Source organism: Hylaeus volcanicus, chromosome 1 (assembly GCF_026283585.1).
Source record: "Hylaeus volcanicus isolate JK05 chromosome 1, UHH_iyHylVolc1.0_haploid, whole genome shotgun sequence".
NCBI classification, from domain to species: domain Eukaryota; kingdom Metazoa; phylum Arthropoda; class Insecta; order Hymenoptera; family Colletidae; genus Hylaeus; species Hylaeus volcanicus.
The window spans coordinates 10,661,486-10,682,350 of NC_071976.1; the positions used below are offsets into that span (position 1 = coordinate 10,661,486).

At 42.8% G+C, this 20,865-nt stretch overlaps 1 protein-coding gene across 5 annotated transcripts in view; it reads right to left on the reverse strand.

Annotated features, from left to right (window-relative positions):
• Nucleotides 1–20,865, reverse strand: part of LOC128877614 (uncharacterized) — a 493,728-nt gene that overhangs the window by 325,674 nt on the left and 147,189 nt on the right. The gene's annotated exons all lie outside the window — the stretch shown is intronic.

A 20,865-nucleotide genomic window follows, 5' to 3' on the forward strand; every position in this document is an offset into this window, starting at 1 on the left:
AATACTTATGAAATGCAACACGTCTGAACACAGTATAATTGGAAATACAATTCAATATAGCAATTACATCAGTAACCTGCGATCTATTAAACCTGTATTCATATAATAATCAAATATTTACTTTCATCTTTAAGTGGTCATCTTCCAAAATGGAAACCACTGCTGTGTCCTTGATAATCCATCCCGTATCAACCTATCCTTGGCCATATCGAATGGCTTTCGTAAGTGCTACTTTTCTCCTCTTACTTCACCGTTTGCCAGGAGCTCCCCATTATGTCCTCGTGTCTTAGGACGACGTACGTTATCCGATTATTTCGGTCAGTGTTCTCTGTCGCGACAACTTCGATTACCGCCGGTCCCAATCGTATTTTCCTAAGTGGTATTTGCTAAGACAACTTCGTCCACTTTCTTCTAATTGTCTTTCCATGCGTCATTCTTCTTAAACGCGAAACTCCCAACAAAGGGACGAATGTCTACCAGCGAGTATGTACTAATCAACCGTTTCGCAATCCGAACGAGTGCTGTTAGGAGCTGAGCAATCGCTTACCGCGAAATCCAGATCTCCTTTTCAGGACATGATGAATTCCTGCACCTAGAGTGTTTCAATCACTTGATATTTCATTTTAACGATGTTAAATTATGTGAATCTACAATTTATTCGATAAATTGTTCCTCATAAATAAAATGACGTATGAAAAATAATTTCGTATCTGTTGGAACCAAAATTGATGTTATATTTTAATATATAAAAGGCAATATTGCTTAGTATTGTTTCAACGTTTCACCGTCTGTGGTGGAATTTACATAACAATATATAGTATGTTTATAATATAAATACAAAGGCTGCTTTTACAGTCTACTTTCGATAGATACACGCGTATCGATCGTATTCGCGCACTGGCACTATAGGAACGATACACAAAAACTAAAAATAACGACACACTCGTACAAGACCACCTCTATTGCATAAAATCGCTAATTTGCTCGGAGCCACTCATGTTGCACAACAAATCGGGCATTAACGTTCGCAGATACCTGTTACTAACGTAATTACGTAACGCCACTCAGTTTTAGCTCCAGGCGGTCTACCGAGCAATATCGCGCTTAGGTACGGAATTTTTAACTTAATTAGAAAATGTACAGTTTCAGCTTACTTATTTAACGATAACGGTACCGAAATAAAAAGCACACGGCCAACTTACCGCCGCCTATACCGGAATCTGTAACGCAATTATTGAGAATACCAAACGAACGTTACAACTGGCACGTAACGAATAAAGTAGCCCGATACGTACGGTTATTAAAGGCAGCGAAGCAATTCGTTTCATAATTTGCTAATTAGCTCGCCAGATGGACACGTCGTTTGCGGTGGTATTGGTTCAGTTAGCCAATAAGTCCTCGTATATTGCCACCGCTAAGGGGGTTTAACGGGTCTGCGTAACCACCCTAGTGGGTACTTCGATTTTCCAATCGGCATTGCCCGCCCAGACGTACAGCTGAAGAGGAAGACGAAGAATTAGTGGGTTGGGGTGTACCCAGGTCGAGCAACAGCTGATCGATAGTGGCCAGAATCGAGCTACGTGTTAACGACCGCTTATTTATTTATTTCGCTTCTTTACTGCACACGTTGTTCACAAAGTGAGCGTGGTGAAGAATAGAAAGAAAAATTCGCTGGCAATGTATACTATTTTTATTTTAAAATTTAAAAAAATGAATGTATCAGTAAAATGTTTTAAAATGTCTTCTAATTACGATTTCTTTAGTATATGATACTTCTAATTGTTTATATGAAGAAAGCATTAGGTTACAGAGACTAGTCGAAAAAAGTGAAAGTTTCAATATTTGACAAAAAAACTTTTAATTTTTGTGTATAATTTACTCGGGAAACAAGCGTGTTATACGTCGAAACGAGTCGTATTTTAATTAAGTTTCCATCGTTCCGCAAGGCATAATTATTTTAATTAATTTATTATAAACGTTGCCTTGGAACGTATTAATAAAAATTTCATTAGCTTTGATTAATTACATAGAATCGCCCATTTTTAATTATGGAAATTTGCCCGCATTAGGCGCAACTGCATGAACAATACACGAACGGGCTCGACTTGCATAACGCATTAAAATAATTAAACCTTTCCTTCTGAATTATGTGCGTGGAAATGAAATTTCTGCTTGGTAAATTAACTTTGTTACATTTAATAATTTCAAAACTTTCTATTATCAAATGGTAAATACGTCGAGTATAGGAATTAAGCTTAAAACACGGCGGAGGTTATTTTTACTACTGAAAAAGAATGCGAGTAATTAAAGTAAATATACCGGAAGCGTTTAGAAACGTTTTTAATTGAAGTCTGTACGATTTCAAATTGATTACTTTTTCGAAGCGAATGTACTTTTCAGTCGTAGTAAAGTAAATTTTATTTAAATAATACATAAGATTCATTACCAGCGCCCTCAACAACTCCCAAGTACCAAGTTTCATGGAAATCGAATAACGTTCCACATTTTGTTTCGCTAAATTGGATTCGTTAATCCAAAATTTAGAAATTCAAAATGGCAGGTCCAACATAGAAGATCAAAATGCGAGAAGTGATTCGATTTGTATGAAACTTGGTACACAGGGGTTTTTGGAGTCGCCGATTCCATACGTTTCCAAACCACTCTAATCGTTTAACGTGACTTTTAAGTATGACTACGACTTTCAGACCTGCTCCATTCAGTCTCATCCCCAAAAGGCTTCAACAAAACCAAACCGTATTCGACGTCGCTTGGGCGCTACGTTTCTTATCGCCAACGGTCAGAATATACAGGCACGATAAATTTCCGTATGCCAGGGGGCATGAATCGATCAATTTCCATGAACCGTTGCGAGAGAGTACGATCCCAGAAGCTGTTCGGCGGACGCGGGGGTAGGGCCTTTTAAAATGAATTCACGAAAGGCGGATACGATTCTTCAGGCTGGGAGCCTGTTCGCGGCAATATGGGCGAATAAGGTCCGGCCATTTGCAGGATAAAAGGTTCGAGAAGGTCGGCCGACGGTACGTTAGGTATGTAGGCATCCCGCGCGGACTATCCCGAGCGGGTGAAGCGGAATCGCGGCGGTGGGATGGTCACGGAGCGCGGGAAAAATTGAATTATCATAACGAAATTGCGTCCGAATATTTCGTTCGGTTCTATTGAATGCCAACGAGTAGATGAGAAGGCACCGATGGGTTCTCGGATATCGCCCGCGGGCACCAGTCCAAGAGACTTTCATCGGAAATTTTAAGAGTCCGCCTCGGACCCGAGCACGGCGCAAGCGTGTAGGTTCGTACGTGCGTAAGCGTCTAGCTGGAACGAAATTGAAGAGAGAAAAGAAGAATCGGCCGGAGCACCGCTCTTTGAACCCTTTCGAGCTGCGAGTTGCTCCTTGAATTGCTCTTCTATGGGGGCTGCAATAAGGCTGCAGGGGTGAAAGGCGAAAGGTGAAAACTGAAAAGGCAACCCGGGATTCAATTGTCACGAATCCTCGTTAAATTCACCTTCTTTTCTTCCCTCCTAGACCGAGTTAGTTATCCTTTATGGCGGAACTTTAACCGACCCGATTCGTCGCGTAATTCTGTCGGGGGTTATTTTGCACTACTCGCGTATACCATTGTTCGTTTAGTGGAGCAATCGTTCTCCTGAAAGTATATGGGGATTGCGTGAGGGTGGGTGCAAATTAGTTCGTTGAGGATTTGTGAACAGGGTTCAATACTCACACCTGAGGGCCTCGTAACACTTTGCTTGAGAAGGTTAATATATCTTCGGCCAATAATGTGTCAAAATTAATAGATTACATTTTTTTTTGCTTTTAAAAAATATTTACCTCTGTAAATATCTGATTTAAATTTTGGACCTATCGCCGTAGTTATGGTAGACACTTGAACGACGTTTCAAATTTAATCGTTTCAAAGGGTGACTCTCGGTTCTTCTTTAATAAAGAAACAAAGCAGTGTAGGTTCTCTTGGAAATCCCTTTATTATGAATCGTTTTTCGCGTGGCACGTTCGAAATTTGTATAGTACTCCGGGACATCTAATACGCGGCTTGGATGCGCATATCGATATGTCGCTTAATTTTAACGACGTTGGAAGCGTATATAATGTAAACTCAATACCTTCCAACATGCATGGTGGTAAGCGCCATACGATCCGATCCTGGATACTGGCATCAAATCCCCGACATGGCCATTATACGCTCATTTCAGGTTAATACTTGGCTGATGTTGGTGCATTGACCTAACGACCGACACTGTCGGACATTAAAGTTGAGCACCGCTGGGCTCTATCGTGCTGGCCGCATTGTCTGCCCTTATTTGCGGAGTTGGCGGGCAAATTATCCTGAGGATTTCGCCGGGGATATTGACAATGTCGAGCATCCAGAGAAAGCGAGAAGAAATGTTTGCTTACGCTCAGACAACGATGGGAGATTTCAACTCGGTTTCCAGCACACGTGGAAATTGTTCTAATTCTCCGCTCGCATTATCGACTTATCCCGCGTATCGTGTTTCAGCTTTGGGTAAACATAATCGATAGTATTCTGGTATTCAAAGCCTGGATTCGACGCGGCTTAGGAATACTTCCAGACCGAATCAACTCTGTGCAATTGCAGACATGAAGTCGCGTGGAAAAACTATTCAAAAGCTCAATTTGATAATGAATGCTGGTAGAGTGATTCAGTTAATCATAAATTAGTTAAAAGTAACTGTACAAGGAGAGACACTTTAATGGAATTCTCGGGTTTAAAAATTCTCTGGTTTAAAAAAAAACGCACAGTGCTCGTTTATGAAACTATCCGAATAATAATCCCTAACATTTTGCACCTCCTAACCTCTGAAGAGGTCGTCATTTTCCGCAATCTACACCTGGCCAAAAATCTCAAAAGGGTCAGTCGCTAGTGTCAATCAAGTGATAAGCTAAAAATCCTCTGCTCATGTGTTAATTAATAAACTTGTCAATTACACGAAGTTTCTCCCCTTCCCTGCAGTTCGTCCCCACTGAAATCAAAGTTTCCAGAAAATTACACACCGTCGATCGTCCGTCAAAGGGACGTACGTTCCCTTTTATGCTCACGTCTTCCGTAGCCGAAGAAACGCCGAGTGTCGAAAGTTGCTAGGAACTTTTCACCGAAGTCCGAAAACGCGTCGCATCCGGCGGCGAAAAAGAGGCAAAACGCGTGGGAGAGGAGCAGGAAAAGTACAGCGGGAGTTTCTCATGAGTGAAAGAAACCGGGGGGAGAGTTTAAAGGCTGTCTCGCGAGTCGTTCGGGATTCCCCCGTTTGAAACTCGGTCCTTTCCCAATAGAGGAGTAACTACGGCTCCCGTAGAATTCCCAGCCGCCCCTAGTCGAGCCTACGTCTTTAGCGGTGCTCTTCGTAATTTGCAATTTAATTTCAACCGTCCTTGTCTCGGCTTTGGTCACGGTCGATTGAGACAATGCTTCCCAAGCTTTCTTCTTTGCGAACCACTTTCTAATCAGTCATCTCTCATTCTAATAAAATGTTTGTTAGTGATAAAGATGGTATTTGCCTTTTGTAAATATTTAAGTAGTGGAAACCTAAGCGATAGCTCCCAGACGCGTCGACGTCAAATCCTCTAAGGAATCAACGCGCCCTAATATTTATTAAAAATTGGTGCAACCTTGCATAATTCCACGAATGCTACCAAAATCGATTTTCCTCCACCCGTCACCCTTTTCAGTACAGTTCTGTTGAGTCTGACTCGACATAGGACAGCAAAGGGTTAATTCTTACCTTTCCTAAATGAATATCCCTCGTACTACAGTGACGTGACGGTCATCGCATAAAAGGGTCAACAACCTATCCTAAAATTCCAATTCAATCCTCTCAACAATTTGCAATTTAATTTCAACGGGCTCCTGTTTTCATCTGCGACCGCAGGTCGTCCAAAGGGCTGACGCTTTATTAGCGGTAACCAGCGCGTTGGTCCGCACATGTGCATTCGTGAGTCACTGCCGCCGCGAAAGGCGACCGCATCGTTAAGTAACCGCGAGATGCCGTATGTAGGGACGAACGTCGTAAAACTGCGAATGTGTGGGTGGTGTACAGAGACGCGCGAACAGGCTGGACACCCTTTACGATTTCGGGGGTGTACCCGTTGCATGGAATACATCAGAGCGCGCCCTTTATGTCGCATATGTCGGAATGAGTCAGGCGGAAGTAATGGAGATGGTTTTCATGGGAGATCTAGTGCGGCGCGGATTACGACCAACAATTAACCTATTAGGCGAACCATTTGTCGAATAAGTAGGAGGACTCGGTGTACAGCGAGGGACAATGTCATCTTTCAAGGGAAATGTTTCACTATATTTATAGCGAAGTATCACAAATAAATGATCGAATTTCTTAAAATTGTCTTGAAGGGATCCCTAACATGGTTTCATTATAAAACCGTTTATAATTAGTTTGCCTCAGAAATGATACTCCTGTCCTCTTCTTTCTCCTTTTTAACCGTCAAAGAGATAATTAGATGTCCCGTTTCTCAGTTACCACTCCATATTACTAATGGGAGCAGAAGACAGATGGCACCTTGTATTTCCTAGAATTATTACATCCTACCAGGAAGCTACTTTGTCACGCGATTACAATGACATATTCAAACGAACAAGCACACCTTTCATACGGCACCAGATTAATTTTATTCAAGCAGGAAACGTCCAATTACCCAACGTACCTGAATATCTTATCATTATTCTCCATAGTTGTACGAAGTGCATTTTACCTAAGACATCGCGCACAATGATTTCGCAATGTCATTATCGTAAGTCGCGTTTCGTGTATTTCAATATATATTCCGCCCCTCGGAGATAAGCGGTTCTCTCACACTGACATAAAAAAAAAAGGGATTTTCAATCTCGAATATGAAACGAGAATTTCATTTCCCTCTGCCGGGCGAGGAAGCTGACGTAAGCGGTGGATTCTTGACGATAGAAATTAAAAGCGCTCCGTTGATCCCATTAATCTTGAGATGATAAAACGATTAGCGATCCTAATGGAAAGAGATATTGAGGAAACGGAGAGAGCGCCGTTCGAGAGCCGAACAGATGAAAAGTTTTCAAGGAGCGGCTCGGAGGATCGCGGAATACCTGCGAAATAATAGTATTTCGTCGTAAATTAAAAACGCTTGGCGAATAAAAAGGACTGGAAATCTCCTATTCGGCGAACGGTGTACATCCATTGACGCTGGATTGCTTAAAATAATGGGCAGCCGAGGCACATAAACAAATCTGAAAGTGCATGTATGTTTATATCATTATTTCCTGGTCCAACTTTCGTATTTCGAGGGTTGTTTAATGACACAAGAAATGTAAAATTTATTTCTACAATTTCTTTGTCAAGAACCCAACTTCCGAATTAATTATAATATTTTTAGTTATCTAGCAGACATTTCTATATTTAGATCATACAACCGTCACGAGCACGCGTACACTTATAAATATTGAAAAATTTAAATCGCCTGCTTTCAGTCACTGGGATTTATCAACGGCATTTGCGAGGTCTATGACAAGTCATCCTAAATGCACGACCGCGTATGGGCTAAAATTATACCGTCACACTGCGCTCCAATTTATGATTGCAGGGTATCCTTAACCGATTGGGATAGGTTTTCGGAAATTATTGGGGCTTGCCGCGGATGCAGTTTTATTATCTCATCGCGTTAGGGGCGCACGGCTGTACCGAAAGGCACACCTGATTAAGAATGCACCCTCCCAACGATATCCGTGACCCCATGGTTAGGGTTGGTGACATTAATAGCGACTACCGTCCAAGACCCGTCCCCCGAAGCGTCTTATATTTAATTCAACGCCACCACTAATTCACTCCAGGCGCATATTCAATCATTTCGAGGTATACGCCCCGCTGTAACGTCTTTATTCTCGCTCACGTCCATTTTGGGGAATATTAGATCGAGCCGGGGAGCAGTTGGTAATATCAGTTTCGACCAACTTTCTTATCGAATTAGGAAACTGTGTCAAGGAAACGTCTACTTTCGGTTGTCCTTCCTCGTTTCAGGAATACCACGTATGTACCTATTGGTTGTAAGAGGGTTGCTGAAATAACCTGTGTCCAAAGCAAAAGGTTATTAAATTGTTTCTCGAATCTTGGTATGTAAAATTATACCTTCATTTAAACGCAACGTTTGGACCACAATCATAAGACATCGAGTACAAACTTGTTATTATTGTACTTCAAGTGCAAATAGATTATTTGAATACCAACGAGGGGAATATAATAGAAGGAATGCAATTAGAAAGAATAAATTTAAATTCCTTACTTTCGTACCTTCCTACCAACTAATTAAATATTACACGTTGAACTTTTATTTCCATTAATTCTTCTCACACATCCAACCCATCTACAACCCTCGAACCAACATCGATCAATGAAAAAGCAAGCGTCGAGTAATTCCCAATGTTTGGTTTGACGTTTCACAAAAATCAGCGACGCGACTCGTTAGTTGATCAAAGCGAGATATCCTGGAAACGCTCGAATCGAACGGAACACGCCGCCTTAATGATGGAACAGCCCATCGTCGGCGATGCACCGTCAAATTCTGTAAGTGCCGCGTCCACCTTTGCGGACAAACGTTGTTGCAAGTGGTGGGAGATGCGAGTAAGGATCAATAGCTGAAGGCTGAAATTGTGTAGCGATCGGAGCCAATCGGTACCCGTAGCGGACGCGTCCCGTTACCAGGGGAGCTTCAACTTCGAAATTCGATTTTGCGTGGGAGCCTTTTTTCAATCAGCGTTATCGGCCAGTTGCCAACCCTATCCTAAAGGGGGAGTAACAAGGCATAGCACCCGGAAAGAACAGGACGATGTAGAGGGGGACAGAGGAAACGAGACAGGATCACCGTATAAAACCGAGTAACGTTGAGCCTGCTCCTATCCGTTGGTTTTCTTTGAGGTCTGGAAACGCCGAGCGGCTCCGCGGAAGAGCTGCTGAACCTTCGAGACTTTAAGTCTCGGCACGTCGCCGATGAATGGCCTGACGAGACTCCGCGAGACTTTGTGAGACAATCGCTGGGGAAATCTGGGGAGGCGCTGATCTACCCTTCGTCCTCATCTGGCCTCATCCCTCGTCTCTTCGGAGACGTCTTTCGACGTACTCTTACGCTCTGTCCTGCCCTATTTCGCTTTGAGGGACGGCAATCTTCGTCCCTCGGTCTCGCGTGCGTCGGCTCGGTGACGTTTAATCCTACGAACGACTCGCGATTAAATTTTCCGCCCCTCGCGCTGAGAACTGTCTTGGGTCAGCGGCCCGTGAAAACGCGGCGACCCTTCCGCGAAAATTATAACCTTGGAACTCTGTCGAAACGCGGCGCTCTTCTCACTCCTCTTCTTCCTATTGTCTGATACATCACCCGATCATCATTGAGTCTGACGAAGAATTATACAAGCTGGGGTAGTAACTATTAGCACCTCAGATTTATTCGACACTATAAGACAGGAGTAAACAAACGATGAGCTGTTGTAATATTCTCTATCGCTTTCATACATTGCAAACACGAGGATACTCGTGATCAGTCAACAATGTGTCAAGTATTACATGGTACTACGGTACTACACTATCATGCTCAAAAACATTTCTACTCGCAATTCTCGACTCCATTTCGCAAAGCAGTCGCTTACTTTCCTCGAGCTATAAAATGCCCTCCATTTTAGGGGCGCTGAGGCAACGATCATTGTATTGAGAAGAAGACCATCGTTATTTCGCGCGTGTTTCACATCCTTTGATTGTTGAACCTTCGCCGTGGACGTGCAGGGCCGCTTTGAATTAAACCAGGAAAATTTGCCGACCTGACCAGAACCCGTCGTTCCCGACGTATTAATTAGAAGCTCGCCCTTAAAGCACCTGCGCGGTCTGGCCTTAAAGTACCGCGCCGCGGTCTGGCGAATTCAGTGCTCGGATTTCACGTAGCCAGACTGGAGTTTAGTACACCGTGGGGGTAATTATTCAACCGGCATCTCCCGTGGCAAGGGAGAGTCACGCGAGGGTACAAGGGGGTGGCGCGGTGGGGAGAGCACACGATGAAGAGAGGGTTTCTGAGCGCGTCATCCATCACTCCGGTAACGTACGCATGTATTTCGCGAACGGCCCCACAAGTAATTGGGCAAGCGTGGAGGAATCGTTTCCTACGATGAGCGGTATAACAAAGATTTCGAGGATATTTGTGCAACAGCCTTGTGAATAATAGAATCGAGCTCGTTCAGACGCAACTCTTCGCTCGGTGAGCTCGAGCTAGGTTGGTTGTTGACATTGTAAGGTTGTAGAAATTTTGGGTTCCTTGGAGAAGTTATTCGTGATGTTTGATGGAATTTAGGTCTGGTGGTTGAGAAAAATAGAAGTTCGTAGTTCCATTGCATGGTATAAAAAGAGTTTATGGGATTCCTAGAGTAAATCAAAGTAGGTAAGTGAAATAAGGAAATTATACCAAATGAAGTGTAGCCTAAAGAAGAAAAATTTGCACAGTATTAAAGCATCAATATTATTATATTTATTTGTAAATTATACTTTGTATGTCATACATGTTTTTCAAGCCTTATGAATACATAAAATACACCGTTTAAAAATAAAATATGAAGCAATACCAAAATCAGCAGGATACAGAAATATTTAAAACCAGTTAGCATATCGTTAAAGTTATTTAGGTGTGTTTAATTCGTTGAAAATTTCGCTTCGCGAAGCCATTTTCGGTAATGTAAGTCACGGAATAATTTCTCAGTACAAGGAAATAACCCACCGAACCCTTCCAATTAAACGAGATAACTTGATATTACCCGATCCGAGGTAACCTAAACTGCACGCTTGAACGAGATTGCGAAAGTTTTCATGGAAAGTAACGTTCATCCATAAATCGCTTTTGGCCGTGACTTTGTATGGTTTTCCCATGCGCTAGTCTCTTTGGAGAAGAAAAATTGAAGCGATACCACAGAGTACGGCGTAAAAGAATTCTAATCTTCGATCGTTCGTTTAATTTTATTTGATTTGCAGAGGCATTAGGGAAATTTTGTGCTGTCGTAAACTTTTTTCTTGGTACCCTTACTTTATTTCTTTTGTGAAACTTTACCCTGCTTTTCCAGTGAAATTTGTTAACTTTTCACCACGAGAATCTACAAACTCGATACACGTGCACAAAGTGAAGATTCACGTCGGATGCGTTGTGTAATTGAAAATCCATGATGAAACGATCGCAAACCATCGGCAAATACGCCATCATGCATGAGAAGGGACGTAACGAGGCACCTGTAACAAGGTTAAACCGTGAGCTCGCGGCGTGCTAATTTCCATCGTGGATTTAATGGCACTTAAAAGCGCCGTTAGATTAAACGACGAGTGAAATCTAATCAACTTCATCGTCGTGCTCGCTCACCGTGTCGGTGACCTGTTAATTTCTTACTTCGGAACAGCCAAGGACGAAGAACAAGCCGACTTGGAAAATAGAAAGGATTATGAGACAAAGCACCCCGCCAAGAAAGAAAACAGAGACACTGAAAATATCGGGAATCAAACGCCTGAAAGTTCAACTACCAGACGATTCTGTGAGATAACAGAATTTTTTGCAGATAATGAGCTCTACATTAAAGTATCGTATTACTAGTGCAAGCAATTTATCGAAACTTAAACGTTTCAGGTTTGTAACACTAGGAAGAATTGTTTTAAAATTGAGCAGCTTGAAAACAACAGTGATACAACTTGAAGTACAGTAATACAAGACAGTTTAACCATTTGACACCACTAATGAACTAGCACTCTGCTAAAAATCCAACAAAGTGGCTTTCAATAATGCGGCTTGATATTTGAAGGTCGCTGGCAGGATAGACATAATTATTGTCATAACTATCAGCACCAGTGACAGCATAAAAGCTAAGAGAATTTCAATTGAAAAGGTAAGAATTACCAGATATGAAATTGCAAGGGGTGGTAAGACAAATCGTTGACGTCGGCTGCGAAGCAGATTCCGGTGGCGCACGCCTACGCTTTGCTCGCTACGATTTTTATTGGTCCGCTGGCGTGTCGTTAGTATTCCTCGCTATGCGGAACCAGCGTCGGGGGAGGCGGTGAACAAAGAAGCAATGAGAGAAACCAGGTGGGGTAGGGGGTTGGAGCGTGGCGAAAGTCGTTACATTGGCGTTCAGAGCGACAACGCGCCACGTCGTTCCAATTTATAAAGCTGCCTGCGAAATTAAGAACCTGTAAATCTGCGATTCCGAATTAGTATTCCGTCTGACGACCAGTCGCGTCTCCGTGCGCCTGGAAATCGGCGTTCTGGATGGCGTCGTGCAGCCGCCATCGGGACAAAAGGGGAAACACTGTTGGGAACGGCCAGATGGAATACAGGATGATTCCGAGGTAAACTGGAAGTGTATAGAAGGTACAAGAAATTTTTAATATTATTTGTATCATTTCTTTTATTTTGTTTTTTAACAACATAATATGTTACATAACGTTAAATACGATAACAATGTTGTGTATTCAACCTCCAAAACACTTCAAACACAATATTACCAGTGTTGCACTGCCTCCAATTAAATATGTTGTTATCGGAACGAAGAAAAATACGTCGATCCGCGAACGATATTAATTATACCAATAACGTCAAGTGGAAACGATGACGGTCGAGCATTCGCGCAGCAAGGGACGATCATAATCGCATAAGAATCTACCGATCGTTCTGCTTTTAATACAAACGCTTCACACCGACGCGGCGCGTAACACAATTCACTAATTAATGGTAATTATTAATCGTACGCTGTTGGTATTACAAACTACGCCATTTATTGACTTGAATGTCGATTCGATTGATCCAATAATGTACCCCTGTCGGATACGTGTCCTGGCGATAGTTAATTGAACGATAATTTCGATTTGATCAAACGACTAGACATTAATTTCCACGGTCTGTTAAATTTCATTTGTTAAGAACGCGCTACACAATGCGCAGTTAAACCCTTGAATGGGAAATTTCGTTCTAATCAAATCATTCTTGTAATTCGATATTCATAGAACGAGTTATCGATTCTACGTAACTTTCTGCCATTACGACTTTCAGTTTCTATTACATTCGAATAATAGGATCTTCGTGTTTCTAACACATTTAATTTTGTTTTCAATAAACGTCGTAGCGAAATTATTTTTATTAAATTAATTCTAGTTAATTTAAGCAACAGAAATTCCGTTGTTGCGTCTTCCTGCGATATAGCGATCTCTACCTCGAAGCGTTGCGCAAGAAGCATTTTCTGCGAAAGCACGCGAGGAAGGACATTGGACGCTTGAGTGACGACTAAGACGACGGAAGAAGATACCTTTGAGTTAGGTCCAAAGATTCTTGGTTAAGTTTACACGCAGGCCAACCGCAGTGTCAGGTTAGAATCCTTGGCAAATGGACAGCTAGTCAAGATGCGCGCAAGTGGATGCAGTGGAAGAACGAGTTGGAAAATAAACGCTATCTTTCGGGTGTCTCAAAACGTTTGGTCAACCTGTGTTGCATATTTTTATTAGAAATAGAACCCACTTTTATTAGCTATTACCATCTCCATATTCTTGATGCTTCATGAAATTAACAGGAAATGCAAACCAAATACATTGGAATTGTGGAGTGTAATTGTTTGAGCAAATATACTTAGGTCACCCTGAAACTCATCTCTAGTTAAAAGTTATTAGATTTCTTCAATACTTGATAATGTTACAACAGTTAATTCCAATATCGATATCCCATCCCTAGTAGAGCATTACTTCATTTCACTGTTGACACACAAACTCAATTAGAGTGCTAAATCTATTTCTATATTGACATTCAAACTCTATAGAGCTACCAGTGTATATTTAACTCGACGTCGAAGCTCTAGCAGAATACCTGTGCGCACTCCATACTGGTATTCAAACTGTACCAGTTCATTTCTGTATCGACATCCAATCTGTAGCAGGCTGGCAGTTCATTTCTATATCGTCATTCAAACTGTGATAGAATGGAAATTTATTTCTATATCGACAATCCAACTCTAGTAGAGTACCCGTGTCGATATTCAAACTCTAAGTATCAGTTCGGAATCTAGAATAGTGAGAGTTCACTTCGACATCAACACTGATCTATAGCACTGTCAACTCCATTTCTATGGTGACATTGATCCATTGTATAGCGTCAAGTCCATTTTTATATCGCAATTCATTTACAGTAGAGTGTCAATTCTATTTTGTGCGAATACTCAAGTGTTATTGTCTCTCTATGTCATCACTCAATCTTTGGTATGGTATTGGTTAATTTTAATATTGTCGTTCAAGCTGTAATAATTAAAATAGTAGTTGATTTCTATGTCCATCTTTAACTGCATTATTATTATATTTCCAATCATTGCATCGCTGTCTTCATTTTCATTTGTTATCAGTCATACTTTCAACTCAATATTTCCAATTCTTCAGAGTATGAGTCAAGAATCATAATATAAATTTAAATTTAATTTCATCTATCCAAAACTGCGAAGTATGATGAGACAGTCACTTTTGGAGTGATCCACCTTTCTTTGTTTTCCCTTTTGAATACTTGAAGCTCAAATCTTTTTTATACTTTAATAATTTTAAACAAGAACACCAAGGTATCCAAGCAACAGTCATCCAAGAACTGTCCTCGAACAGTCCAACAGTCCATCCTTCAAGTTGAACAGTGTCCTACGGTACCGTATGTATGAAGACGTTAAGCGTGGCGATTTTCTCTTAGCGCACGTTCCCCAGACACGATCTTCTCGTCGCATCCCAGCTATTTCCGACTTGCAAAGCGTGAAACGAGCTGGACCTGCCGATCGTTCGTAGCGGTTTCTAAATCGAAGCGATCCGTGCGTAGGCGCGCTAACTGCCCTCGTTATCGCCTATCGAAGAGGCAGTTCTTGTCTCTAACTGCAGCGAACTGGTTTTCCCTATCCTCCTCTGGTTCCCCCCTCCCCCCTATTTTTTTTGTTCTGTCTCGTACACGGAAGCGTTTTCCTCGAAATGTTTTCATTCATCGAGAGTCATAGACACGGTCCATTGTAACACTTTCTGGGTCAGGACCAAACGAGTTCGCGTAACTCTGTGAATAATGAAACGCGCTCGATCGACTATTGGACGAAGTTGACGCATCGGCAATTGTCCGGTTAATGTATACCGTACATAACGGGGTAGCAACCCCTGTGCGTTCGAGAGAAATGGAATTATTTATACCGCGAAGTTGAGTCGACGAGTTGCGCGCATAAGCGTCCGAATGTGCTCGGTCGATCCACTGGAGTTTTTATTCCGCGTTTCGTTCACGTGTAGAGGCGATGAAAAAAGGTGGACGTTCCGGTTTTAGTCGACAGTTAGGAAACTATGGATTTACTCGAGTAAAAGTAAGTCAAAAGTGTGGGAGAATATTTTTACATGGTAGGCTTCGTATTTGGGAAAATTGATTTTTGGCTTTAGCATGCTTTAATCACCTGTAAAGCATATTTAATCAAGATTTAAGTTCAAATTTTAAATTTCAAACGTATCTCACCATCATATCTTGTAAATCATGTCTAAATGGCTTTCCTATTGATGATCGACCATCGGAAGTCAAAGACCTGACGTCAACACGCAATCACTCGCGATGTTAACACTGGAGTAACGTCCACTATAAACAAAATCGATGGCTCGTCGATCTGGATCAACGGATATCGTCAACTCAGTTCCAGCTGTAAGCGTTGTCAAAGAACAGTTAACATGTTGACTATGAATTTTGAAACTGCGCGCCGTGAACCGCCCGGTCCGTTGAATTCGTCAGCGGGACCGGACAGAAATTCGTGTTCACCGTAGTGTAGACAGGAGTTCACGAAACGACCAAATTTGCATTCTTGACCGCAAATAGCGGCAGAGGGGACAGCACAGAGATGGCGGCACGACGGTGCAAGGAGACGAAGCTAAACTGGCACAAACGAGCTAATTTGCTCTCATTAGTGTGACTGCGTACATCGTCCTCGTTATGAGCGGCGCCGTGTTAATTACACTTACACGTTGTCCGAACAGGGAGATAATGCATCCGGTCATCCAAGGCACCCTCCGGTATGTGTACCTGCAGAAGAGGAATGGAAACGGTGGAACACACTCGAAGAATACCCACGAACAATCCTCTCGTTTCGACTCACTCACCAGCTCGAATTTAAAATGGCCGTTCGCCATTCGAATCGAACATCAGATATACATGGATAAACTTTACATTGGTATATGTATATATAATGAAAAATTTATTTGGAAACCTATCAAACCTATCACTTAATTTAGACAAATTCCTTCAGTAAGCACAGAGGGTATGAATATTTATGGGACTGACTGAATATTATTCCCACCAGCAAAGAATCTGATACATGAGATGATTGGAAAAAATAGTATCAATATAACCACATAAAATATTATAGACTGCAAAGTCCAAGGAGAAATAAAATCCACTTCCTGTATCCCACAATTGCTCGATTTTCCATAAATCAGAGATACACCTATCCAGGCGACGAAGCTGCGAGCACCTGGATGTAGTCGGCGTTCCTCGCGGCAACGAGGCTGGCGCAATAAAATCACAGACAGGTTGTCTACGCGACGAAGGAGGAGAGGAGGAGGAGAGGCATAAAAGTAAAGCGGCACCGTTGAAAGCAATAACAAGATGACAAAGTGCACCGGAATACTATCGAAGGAACGAAATAATAAATTGTAGGGAACCGTAAGACGATAAGGCGATATATCGAGGAGAACGGCGTGTCGTTCACCGAAGGTGACCGTGCGCAGGAGGTGCGAAGAGGGAACGGAAAAGGGGAGAAGCAGTGGAAGAGTTGCTGATGAGGTAGCCATCGCGCAGAAACGCTGCGTGGCGTGTGTGTATGTGTGCACGTGTACGGGCGTGTACGTGTGGAAATAGCCAGCGACGCGCCAGATGCTGCCTGCAGCCGATGGAAATGTAAAACTGTGACAACTCCCGGAATAAAGTGGCTGAATAAAATACAACTAAATCCCCCGCCGGTTGCCTACACGACGACCGTGGAACTCCGCGCGAGCTAAGGGGGTTGAGACACGCTGCAACGTCGGGACTACCACACGTTACCACCGAGAGCCGTTCTTATATGAGATAAAGCGTCGAAGAGAATTTATCCACGAACGTAACAGCAAACCTCGCGCGAACATCTGCATCGCGATTCGCTACCGAGCAGTTTCGACATGTCCCTGGAACTCTTCGTTTTTCTTTTCTTTTTTTAAATGGAAGAATATGTTAAAGAACATCAGTCTAATTTTATTTTGTTCTTCAGTGGGTGGTATGTGTATTTACAGCTATGAATTTTCATTATTACAGTCAAGGAAGAACAAATTTTAAATGTTATAAAGAGTGCAAAGGGTTTCTCTCGTTAATGAAATAACTAGCTCGAATTTCTCACTGGTGGAAGATCGTTTCGCGCAGCTGGAAGTCAAAGTCAAAAAGCGAAACAGATCGTTAGAGTTAGCTGCTACTTAGCGACGGAAAATGTGCATCATGCACGAAAGGGGATTGCTCTGGGAGACGAACAATGTTACACTGCCTAGTACTTTCCTCTTTCTCCCTGTATCTCGGCAGTTCCCCTCCTCGTTATATATCCCTTCTATTCCTGCCTTTGTCATGAGATATTGCGGTTGCTAAATGGATTCATCAGCATTACCACGTCAGTCAGCTCAACCCTTGCGGTGGTTCACCCTTTTCATCCTTGCATCAGACTTCTCTCATCTTCGTCAATACACTTCAACTGGTGCATGTATGCCTCGCACACTATAGCGTCAAGGATTAACGCGTGACGCGCTAAAAATTGTTAACATTCTGACTGGGTTCGTCTAAAAAATATTTCAAGAATTCATATTGTAAAAGATTTTTCCAAAAAGGACTTGAGGATTTTGCTTTTCCATGACAAAGCATTTTCTTTATTATTAGAAGTGGTTGTAAGAAGAAATAAATACTCCCCTACTTCGTGTCTACAAGAAGATGGCTCCAATATAGAATCATAGTTTTGTATATTATAGTATATTGACAAGGTACATAAGTAGCTAGAAGTCTTAAATACTTTTACCGAACTTTAAAGTAGAAATGTTAAGGCACCAATCAGGCTCACTTTCCTTCGCTTATCCACCTTCTCGTTGACGCATATTACACTGCATTCAATCTACCCTTGCGTCACGTCTGACGAATGTAACATGGCGACTCATACCAAAGCTCCACACTTTTAAAAACCGGTGGGAATAATCACATGACAGTTACAGAAGGAATTACCGGCGACACTTGGCCAGTATTATGTACATACCAACACCAACATCAAGTTTCAACTGCAAGTTACTATAACTTCCTCATTTGCCGTCAAATTCGAATTTTAAAGCCCGCCGTTTCCCTCCGCTGTGCCCCCATCTCTTCGTGGAAGCAGCTCCTGTCCAACGCGAAGGAATTAAACGGAACAGCAATTTCAGCTCGGATCCACCGGCGATATTTATTGCGCGGCGCAGGTACGCGCTCGGGGCGCAATATGGCACGCGTACGTTGTATGGTGTGTCGCCGTCATTTATTACACTTTTAACGGTCGGCCGTGTTTCGGCGTGGCCGGTCATCGTTTTTCCGGTTCGAGGATCCCGCGAAAGAGGTAAACGCGCATGGCTGTCAGCGGGCTCGCGCTCCCGTGGACGCGAACGGCTCACAATTAAATGTCTCGTTAACCAATGCCAACCCGCGCGACTTTGTCCCGCGGGACAATGCCATTCGTACCCGGTCTTGCGTGGTCCGTGCGTTGGAATCCTTCAAAGACGCGGGAACGGAGGGGGGAGGAGAAAAAAGCGGGAACGCAAGCTTTTGCTCGAAGGCAGCGAACCCGGCGCGCTGCGTATGCACGCGCGTTGCATGCAAATTATACGCCGACGGGACCCGTTGCAGAAACAGGATCTCGTTTGGAGACCAGCTCGTTCGCATCGGGTTAAATTCCTTTTCAGAGCGCGCTCGCAGGTGCCATAATTTGTTGCATGCGCGGCAGGGAAATCTGAATAGACGACAAGTTCAATGTTGGCCGCGACATTGTTGAACGAACGTGGTTGTCATGTTGTGTAAAGAGTGCTCGCAGCATGGGTCTTTTGGGGATGACGTTGCAAGTGAGGTCTGTCGTTTAGGTCGAATGCCCTTATTTGTGCACATGAAGAAAGACCAGTTTTCCTCGAAAACTGCACTATTAGGACTTTTTATTTTTATTTCTTCCATGCTAATTTTAGTCCAATTTAACCCTAAAAGTTGAATTATATTAGTATCAGAAAAAAAAAATAGTTCAGGTCTTATCAACTCGATTATGTAGTGTTTCAGCAAACGAAATCGATTTGTTAGAGAGGTAAAACATCGTATCTTAGTCTAGTGATACTTTCGTCATCGATATTTACTAGGATTGAAGCATAACTATTACGATCAACCGAAATAGTCTTCTTTACAGATAACTGTTACGAGGATCCATCGTGGAGAAAAATCGTTCAGTTACTTAACAATATTTTGAGCGAAATAATAACGATTATCCTAGTTATGGATATTATCCCACTACTTTTATTTTCCGAATACCAGTTAGGGAGATGAGCACTTTTCCGAGGCAGGCGGTAATCATGAAATGTTCGTAGGCTGAATTCTCCGGCACCCAATCGGATTACATTGCGCCAGTATATTAGCCGTATCCCCTGTAACGGGTGGCCGTGCGCGGAGCCCAGTAAATATTACAATTAGTCCGTTCGGTAACGATGTAACTCGTTTACGCGGCGGTTCCCCTAGTCGCGCATAATAGCCAGTATGGCGCGACACTGCGATCCCGAACAACGCGGATCGAGTCCCATGGCGACGCACGGACCGCCGTATTACACGCGGCGAGCATTACGGAGCAATCGTCCGGTGGTCGAATCGAGTGACTCCCGATTCCCAATGCGCACTCCATACAGCCACGTCAGCCCAATTTTGTCGGAAAATACGCGTCGTTATGCGAGCGAACGGTAACTCGAGCTCCCGGACGCTGATGCGCCTATCGCGGCGTTAATTAATAAATGGGGATTCGATTTGCCGGGGGGATAATTGAGGAATTAACAATGCTCGATCGACCAATCGTTAGCTGCTCGACTTGGAACAAGCTGTTCATCTCACGCGCGCCGCAAGACATCGCTGCCACCGGTGCAGTGGTGTGCAAAACCTCAGATCCAGAGAATTATTATAGGATAGGAAAAGGTAAGAAAATTGGTTAAAAAAGTGGAGCTAGGAAAGGAGGTTCAATTATTAATTTAAGAGGGGGGGGGGGTGAAGAATTAAATTTTAAGGAATATGTAGAATAGAATTGAAAACGAAATTGAGGACAAGACAAGAGACTTGATATATTGAATAATTTAGTAACAGAGGAAGTAGTAATAGAGTTGAAAGAAAGTGAATCCAATATCGATACTTTTACTTTTCAGAACCCACCGAGTATCAGCATCTTTCTAACCCAAAATGGCGGCGTTCCCACACTAGTACTAAGCGCGATCTCGTGTCGAAGTCGCAAATCACTTCTGGCTACATTGCGCTTTACTTAACACCTCGAAGACATCATCGTATACCAGTCTAGTTTCCATCGGTACAGGAACGACCGGTTCGAGTCCGTCTCCCAGTGATGCGTGCTTGTAGAATGCAAAAGGTCGATGCCTGGACCGTGTGCTTAGCAGCAACGCCAGCACGTGTCGGTTCCTATCCGAGCGTACCTCGTGTTCCACGGTTCTCTTTGTTTTCGCTTGTTCCATTTGAGATCACTCCATTATACCGTGCACGGTGTATCGCGAATGAGAGAATCGAACGCT